The sequence below is a fragment of the Pteropus medius genome, unplaced genomic scaffold (genome assembly GCF_902729225.1).
Source record: "Pteropus medius unplaced genomic scaffold, Ma_sr-lr_union100, whole genome shotgun sequence".
Classification (NCBI taxonomy): Eukaryota; Metazoa; Chordata; class Mammalia; order Chiroptera; family Pteropodidae; genus Pteropus; species Pteropus medius.
Window position 1 is genome coordinate 9,822,367 of NW_024347788.1, and position 7,160 is coordinate 9,829,526.

At 54.7% G+C, this 7,160-nt stretch overlaps 1 long non-coding RNA gene across 1 annotated transcript; it reads right to left on the reverse strand.

Annotated features, from left to right (window-relative positions):
• Positions 1-710: 710 nt before the first annotated feature.
• LOC120614400 (uncharacterized) lies at positions 711-5,340 on the reverse strand. The gene is made up of 3 exons (XR_005655968.1): positions 5,223-5,340; positions 4,428-4,486; positions 711-3,878 (listed from the first exon to the last, which is right to left on the reverse strand). It is a non-coding gene; the product is annotated as an uncharacterized LOC120614400 (long non-coding RNA).
• Between the last annotated feature and the right edge of the window lie 1,820 nt (positions 5,341-7,160).

Genomic DNA, 7,160 nt, shown 5'->3' on the forward strand with positions numbered 1-7,160 from the left:
AGTGCAGGTTTCACGGCGTGTCCAGCAGAGGGCGCTGCGGAGCCGCGCCGGCCGCTCGGGCGGGCGCAGCCCCACGGGGAGCGGGGCACGGGGAGTGACGTTCAAAGTGACAGGTCCAGGTGTTACACATTCCGGGGCGGCTTTCCAACCTGCCAGGTGGCTTCGCAGCCCAGTACAATACAGTGGTTTCCGGTCTGGCTGCGTGTCCCTGGGACCTGAGAGCTTTTGGAAAATACAGATCTCTGGGTAGCACCCCCAAAGATGGGATGACCCGGGCAGGCCCTGGACCCTCTTCAAGATGTTCCCGCTGATTTTGATGATCGAAAGGTTTGGGATCCCCTAAGTGGGAAGTCCCACCCATCTCGGGGAGCAGAGGGAGTGTGGGGGAGGCATGCCTGGTTTCCACTCCCTACCCTGTCGCTTTTCGGCTGTGACCTTTCTCTGCTCCTCACCCCCCTTGTAAAATGGAGACGACACAGATGGCCCTATACTGCCTACCTTGTAGGGTCATTTAAGGATGCGAAGAGAGCCGGGTGTGAAGCTGCTGGTAGTAAGGGTTCAAAGCCAGGCAGTCTGCTCCCCACGAAGGCAGAGGAGGATTTCTGAGACCTCTCCTGGGTCTCCGCATCCCTGGGGGGCGGGGGGGAGGGGCTGTCCAGTCCCGTCCCTGGGAACTGACTACAGTGTTTCGCTCTGGAACCTCCCCACTGCCTCTTCCGTTTATTCGCTTTTCTTCCGGGAGGCAGTCAAGTATGAGGAGACCCAGGACGTTTAGTTAGAAGGGATCTCATGCAGCCTCTAGTGAATCCCTTTGAATTCTCAGATGGGAAACAGGTTCGGAGAGGTCGAGAGACTTACTCAAGGTCACACGGCTGGTTAGCACGAAGCCGTGGGTTCGTGTTCTCATCAGCCCTCAGGGCTGCCTCTGCGAGTTTCCTGGTGAATCCTTCAGGTCTTGCCCTTGTCCTCCAGAAGGATGACTTTCTTGAAAAATCAGTGCTTCCTGCTTTCCCATTTGGGGGCCATTATCACCGCCTTATGCAACAGATCAGACGGGCAACAGGAGGGGGCGGTGGTGACAGTAACAGTGACAGATGCCACCGCGCAGGGCGCTGGGCCCTCTGCAAGCCTCGAGCTCATCGGCTCCTGTCACCCTCACCTCACGTATTCATTCGTGCACCCAAGATTCATTAAGGCCTCAAAGGGTTCCAGGCTCGGGATACACAATGGCAAAGCGGCCCCCTGCTCACCTGCAGCCGCATTCTGCTGAGAGCCAGACAGACTGGCAGTCACAAGATGAGGAGGCAGAGAGGGGTGACTTTCGGAAAACAGCTGTACGACTTTAAGAGGTGGGCACTATTTAACTCATTTCACACGGGAAGCACCAAGCCCAGGCATGTTGATTGGTGGCTTCCAAACCAGGCCTCTAGTTTTCCTGTGTCCAGGCCTCTATTTATACAAGAGGCTTACCTTCCACTCAGCCCACCTGCCGGCCCCAGCTTTCACCTGGCCCCACCTCCTCTCCCAGCTCAGTGCCGAGCTCTCACGGGGACAGTGGCGACCTGCCTAGTCCTCAGTTCACTGCTCCGATTGCTTTTCCTTTGGTGTGAACATCTGTCACAGTTTTGCTGAGTCCCTTTCTGCTCCCTATTTATTAAGTGACACTGTCCGGCTTCCCGGTCATGGGCTCGTGCTTCCCCTTAAAGGCTTTCCGAGGGGCTGCCGGGGGAAGGGGCATCCTGGGCTGCATCCTGGCGACACCGGTCCGTTAGGATCATATTTCACTCTGGATGTAATGAACACATGACTTCCGCGTTGAGTTCTAAAGGACAGAAAAGCAGACCCTCTTCCCTTTGGGGTGTAGTTGGGTGGTCACTTCTCTCAAGAGCCCCCTAGACCCTGTAGGAAAGGACGTGGTTAGATTTACCTGGTTCCGTCATATGTTTACACGAACCCGCACTACACGCCAGGCCCCAGGACCAGAATCAGACTTTGAACTTCAGGGAGTCACAGTAGCATAGTATTATTCTGTAACACGTTCCATGGGCTATATAATCGGCCTCTGAGGTGAGTGTGTGTGGGGTACAGTGGCTTCCTTGTCTGTCCCTGGCTTAGACAAGGGAAGTAACTTGTCCCAGGCCACACAGCTGGCTCTCAGAAGAACTGAGCCTAACCTCAGCCTTTCGACTCTATTCTTCTGGAATCTTAATCCTTTTGACTTTAGAGTGGGTGGACTCGGGACTGGGTGTATTCAGAGCTATTTTACAAACTTTCATTAATTTACTCCATCATATTTCCATGAGAATGACAGAAGGAATCCTTTTCTGCATGACCGCTGCTGGGCTTAGGACTTTTTGGGTAGAAAAGCCCTGTTTTTACACCGTCTGGAGGAACTGCGTGGGAGGCAGGAAGGAAGTCAGTGGCGTGATGGAAGTTTATCACATGGCCTCCTCTAAATACCCCGAACAGGCCTCACTGCTGGTAGTAGCCAGGGGACCTTCTAGCAGATGGACGCTCCGTGGACAACAGCAGCTGTAAATTCTGGGGAGTAGAAAAACTACATGAGGATAACGAGGACGATTCTGGAAAGGAGTTGGTACTCAGACAAAGGGACTGGCACTGGGTGGGTTTCCTGTTTTTATGGCTTCTCTCCTGAGCACGTATGGCTAACATATGAATAATAGGAATCCCAGAGGAGAAGAGAGAAAATGGGACCAAAAAGATTTTTGAAAACATTATGGCTGTAATTTCCCCAAGTTTGGTGGAAAATATTTATAGATACCAGAAGTTCAGTGAAACAACGGAATAAGTAAAAATAAACCTGCCCAGGCATATTGTAGTCAAACTGCAAAAAAACAAAAATAAAGAAAAATTTTGAAAGTGGTCAAAGCAAAATGTCACTCTACGTGCAAGAGAACAATAATTCAAAATTTCTCTGACTTCTCACTGGAAGCAATGGAGGCCAGAACACGGTGGAACACCTTTAAGGTGCCGAAGGAAAAACCCAACCCTGTTCGCCCAGAATTCTGTATCCAGAGAAACTAACATTCCAGGATGAAGGTGAAATCAGGACATTTTCAGAAAAAAAGAACATTTTAGCACAAGAAATGCTAAAGGGAGTTCTTCGGGCTGGAGGAAAAGGATGCCAGACGGGAGCCCGGGTCTTCAGAGAGGAACGGAGCATCCAGAATGGCAAATCCTCAGGCACAGAGCAGGTGGGGCCACGGCCGGGGCACACGTTGGAGAAGGTGGATCGTGAAGTGGCCCAGAGCGGTTCCCCGCCTCCTGCATGGCTAAGGCCCCGCGGTCTGTGCGTGAAAGCCGTCACTGCGTTCTGGTCTGTCTGTCTCATCTGATAAGGAGTTTTGGGAAATAAAGTAATTGTCATATCTTAAGTCTGATGCTTCTCATTTGTCCGTTAGGTTTAGCCCGTGTACTCACTCCGATGAGGCAGTCGTTGGTGGTGGTCGCCTGCCCCCATGTCTGCTAGGTAAGTACTCTATCATAAGGCCGTCGAGAAAATAATGTGGTGGATGTAAAGCATTTAATATTAGTATAAATAAGAACACGTCCCTCACAATCCTAAAGGAACTGCAATCCTATCTTTAAAACGACAAAATCACAGTCTCGGAATGAATCATTGCTTATTTACCCGAAAAGAACAGCGAAACTGCCTCGTCATTGACTGAAAAGCACAGGTGACCTGCTTTGGCTGTTTCAGGGAATTTAAGGAGGCAGGAGGGGGCCGTGTCCATCCTGGTGACAGCAGCCGCGGGACAGCATTTCATTTCTCTTCCGTTACTTGAAATAAGAGTCAGCTTCTCTGTGTTCTTAGATTTCCATTGCTCCTAAGACCTTGAGTGGCAGACCTTGGGGTTCTGTGAAGAAGAGTAAACACGTGACACCTCAGCGTTCCAGAGAAAGAATGTTCTGCCAGCTCCCTGAGCGTCCAGTAGCTCAGTCAAACTGACACACGCAAGTCCCCCTCGCAAGGGACTTCCCTGGTGGACCCACTGAGGCCCGGGCCGCTAGACCTGCTGGCAGTGCCCGAGAGATTCCTTCTGCAGCCCCGGTGCCCACCAGTGAGTGTCTGGTGACAGAGGTGTGACCCACTGTGCCCTCGGCCCCAGACCGTGAAGCTGCAGATGCCCGTGTCTGCACCGTGTTCGGTCCAAAGACGCACAGCGGGGGAACTGGGCAGCCTGTGTCACCTTTTAGCATCGTGAGGGCAGCGTTCTTTGTGGGGACTTAGCACAGGCAGCCTGGTGCCGCGTGGGGGGGGATGGTCGCCCAAGCAGAGGGAACCCCGCGGGAGGAGCCCGCGGTCCCAGGCCGCGGAGCCGAGGTGACGCACACACACAGCCGCACTGCACAGAGACGACAAAGCAGCATCAGGTGCGAGACGAGAGAGGCAGGGCCAGGCTCACCTGAAGCGTGTGGCCACCGGTTCCCAGCCATCGTCCCTGAACGTGTCCTGCCGTTGAACCTGCCGAGTGTGAGGAAAGAAATCTGAGCGAGCCGCAACAACTTTAGGGCGTAGGGCGGTATTAGGCCAGGAAATAAAAATGTCTGTGGACTCGTCGCCTGGCTGCGTGGCCTTGCTCCTGGTTTGGTCCGTTCGGGCTTCGGTGGCGAACACGGGCTGGCGCTTGAAGACCGCAGAAGTGTGGCTCGCAGTGCCGAGGCCAGAAGTCTGAGGCGAGGCCCCGCAGATCGGGGTCTGGGCAGGGCCCGCTCCCTGGCGCACAGGGGGCCGTCTGCTTGTCGTGTCCCCGCCCGTCAGAAGGCGCCAGGGGGCCCTCTGGGTCTGTGGCCGGGGCACTCATCTCATGCATGGGGGCTCCGCCCTGGGACCCTGCAGGAAAATGCCACCTCCAAAGGCCGTCATACTGGGGATAAGGTTTCAACATCAGAATTTGGGGACACAGACGGTCAGGCCACAGCGTCTCCCGTCACTCCGCTCCCGACCACACCCGCCCTCACTGTCCCCCACACGACCCAAGCACACTGCCTCAGGACCATTTCATTTCCTGCGGCCCCGGCTCAGATTCTCAGGAGCTTTTCACCGTCCCCCAAATCCCCCCTCCTGCTTCTCTCGGCCACGCGCATGTTCAACCTGCCCTCAGAGACGCCGCTCCTATTGGCCCCCCATCTGACGCGGAACCCCGCACCCCACTGGTTCCTGGCCCCATCTGACGCGGAACCAGCATTCTCCTCCTTACCCTGCTTTGTTGTTTGGTTTTTTTTACACAATGCTTCTCAAAGGACATCGCTTCTCGTGTGCTCGCTGATTATCTGTGAAGGTCCAATAGGGCGAGGACTTGGCTTTGCGCGCTGCTGCGTGCCCGTGCCCAGCGAGGGCCAGAGGGCCAGAAGGGGCGGTGCGCGTCCACAGAACCAGCACACGACCTCTGTCTGCAAGGACGCATCGAAAAAAAAATACAACAAGTGATTGCCTTGAAACTAGGCTGCCGTCACAGTTTTTTACCCCATTCTACGTTCTTACGTTGGTTTAAGTCAAGAATAGAATTTTGTGCGAATAAAGCATCGAGGAAAAGAGACGTAGAAACTGGGTAATCGACTCATTCGCATTCAACCGCCTGGTGCCGCGTGAATCTCCTGTGAGTCTCCCAGGCCGGTCATCAAGGACATTAAGTATAGTACTAGGTGCGTGCGTTAAGCTCCAACTTCTAATTAAAAACCATGGCAAGTTATCGCTTCAGAGCCAGTTGTCCCAGCTATCGCAAAAGGAAATTGAGACTGGGTAAAATAAACAGCCTGTCCAGGTAAAATCAGGGCATCTGACAGCCAAATGGTCATATTATTTAGGCGATTGCCAGTAAGTGCCCGTTCCACGTCGCGATGACGCAAGACAGTTGAACTCTGGAAGTCTTCATTTATTAAGCAGTGAGAGGGGGGGACAGAGTATCTGTCCACGTCAACGGTGAATTATTTACAAACCTGGCCTTTCGTTTAAAAATGAATAAGGGCCTGACTCTGCGGCAGAGAACTGCATAGCGCACACCTTCCGATCTCTCCTTGCTTTGTCCTACTTGCCCCGGGCTCGTACCCCTGAAGGAGGAGTTAGTGCCCCAACTTCTGCCGCAGGTTCAGCTTTCTGGAAGACGAGGCTTAGACAGCAGCCAGTGCGCACATGTCATTTCTAGTTCAGATTAAAAGGAGATTGTTAAAAGGCTTCCTTTTGGCTACAGCAGCCCTGAGCTCTCCCCGTGGGTCAGTGGCGTTCACGTTCTGGTCGGGGAGGCCCCTGCTGTGCCGGGAGCTGGCACCACGGGGAAGGTAAAGGCCTGGGACAAGCTCGGGGCACAGTTATGAAAGCCGGGAGGACGGTGGGACCGGATGCACCTCTGCCTGAACCCAGCCCTCCTCAGCTCTGCAGACCCACAGGCGCGGGGCCCGAGCCAACAACATGTCACTCTCAAACCCCCTGGGTTCTAACGGGGGGCGTCGGTGGCTCCGCTGAGCCGGGGCTCGTAACCAGGACACCAGGAGCCGCCGGGTTCTTTAGGGTGGAAGACCCCTGAGACTAGACCTTGTCTCACCCTCTGCCACAGCCAGCGTGACGCTTCCCTGGGGCTCAGCGGGCCCCGCCGAGATGGGTATTCGGAGGAAGGTGTCCATCTTTGAGGTGTCCATCTTCAAGGAAGAAGGAGGCTTGAGAGGTGACCCAGGCTCTCCTCTTCGCTAAAAGGGGGTCGGACGCACCGGGTCGCCCAGCCTGTTAGGGGCACCGCCGGCCCACACCTCTACCACAGTCATCTTTGGTGGACACGTGTCACTGTCGGCTCCCGAGCTAGCACGTGCCACGAGCTGCCGTAGGTAATCGCAGCCTCGGCCGCGTCTGACGCTGGGACCTGCCTTTTTCTTCCTCTCCACATCATCCCTTTATCTCCTTCTGTCTTTCACTTGTTTCTCAGAAGATAAGGCGACATTCTCCTGCCCCAAAGTTCATCTCCTTTGTCCTTTTGATAGTTCGTTGGCCCCTCCCTCCTTGGCACACTGCCCCCCTACGCACAGGCCTCTCTGGCTCACGTGTCCGTGTTGGCGCCTCCCGAGGTGGGTCCTTCCCCTCGGCCATCACCTCATGCTCTGGGAGCCCTCAGCCAGGGCTATGGCTTCGGCTGCAGCTCGTGCAGCTT